At 62.9% G+C, this 1302-nt stretch overlaps 1 protein-coding gene across 2 annotated transcripts in view; it reads right to left on the bottom strand.

The window, feature by feature from the left end:
* Positions 1 to 1212, bottom strand: part of LOC108510438 (zinc finger protein 2 homolog) — a 12507-nt gene extending 11295 nt beyond the window's left edge. For both annotated transcript variants that reach the window (XM_017840116.1, XM_017840115.1), the window contains exon 1: positions 1141 to 1212. The gene's annotated coding sequence lies outside the window, so the exon portion shown is untranslated. The remainder of the gene's footprint in view (positions 1 to 1140) is intronic.
* Positions 1213 to 1302: the final 90 nt, after the last annotated feature.

Raw genomic sequence — 1302 nt, forward strand, 5'->3', positions numbered from 1 at the left:
TCCCAGGGACTTCCCATAGCCCCAATTCCCCCCTTGACACCCCAAGACCCGCCTGGTGTCTCCAATGTTCCCAGGGACTTCCCATAGCCCTAATTCCCCCCTAGGCACTCCCAATTCCACTGTCCCCAAACCCCTCCCCACTCTCCCCAAACCCCATCCCTGATGTCCCCAACCCTCCATCTCACCCCAGGAGCCCCCCTCGACCCTCTGACCACAAAAACGCCCCCCCACACACTCACAGAAAGGCCAAGGGCATCTGGGGAAACACTGGGGACAGTTGGGGGGCTTTGGGGGGCCCTGGGTGATTACTGGGGGATACTGGGACACACTGGGGGGAACCAAGGGGCACTGGGAGGGACTGGGGAGTTAATGGGGGATTACCAGGACACACGAGGAGACACTGGCAGGTTACTGGGCCATACTGGGGGTTACTGGGTGCTCACTGCAGGATCACTGGGCCATCCTGGGGGGCAGTGGGAGGTCACTGGGACACACTGGTTGGTCACTGAAGGGGTCACTGGAAAGTCACTGGGATATACTGGGGTCTAGGGATCCCCTTACCCGGATGTGGTACATTTCCCTCCCCGGATTTTGGGGGCCATCCCTAGGACCCCTCCTCTTTGGGGCTGGGGGACCCCCTGGACCCACTGCTGGGCTTTAGGGGACCCCCCAAAATGCCCTCAAAACCCCTGAAATCCCCCCCTTGACACATCAAAACCTTCTCGAGGTCCCCTCAAATGCCCTCAGAGACCTCATTCCTCCCCAGCACCCTCTAAACCCTCTCAGTGACCCGCAAAACCCACCCGGGACCCCCCAGTCCCCTTTAGGGACACCCCAATCCCCCTCAGAGACCCTCAAAACCATCTAAGACCCCAGAAACCCCCTAGAGACCCCAAAACTGCCTAAAGGTCCCGCCAGGACCCCCAAACCTCCTCAGAGACCCCCAAAGCCCACCTGGCACCCCCCAAATCCCCTCAGAAACCAAAACCCCCTCAGAGATCCCCAAACCCCTTCAGGAACCTTCCACCACCCCCTGAGTCCCCTCAGGACACCGAACTCCCTCAGGGACCCCTCAAAACCTCCTCGGGAATCCCCGAACCCCCCCGCTAAACCCTCCCGAGCCCCCCCGGGGGGACTCACAGCACTCAGAGCGAACCGCAGGCCCCGCCGCCATCACCGATTCCCGGCTGCGCGCGCACCGCGTTCAGAGAGCGCCGCCGCAGCCAATCAGCGCGCGGCCACGCCCCCGCAGGCCCGCCCCCGCCCCTGCCGTGTTGGCTGCCGGGAATCGGTGATGGCGGC

Source organism: Lepidothrix coronata, unplaced genomic scaffold, assembly GCF_001604755.1.
Source record: "Lepidothrix coronata isolate B3197 unplaced genomic scaffold, Lepidothrix_coronata-1.0 Scaffold892, whole genome shotgun sequence".
In the NCBI taxonomy this organism is placed as follows: domain Eukaryota; kingdom Metazoa; phylum Chordata; class Aves; order Passeriformes; family Pipridae; genus Lepidothrix; species Lepidothrix coronata.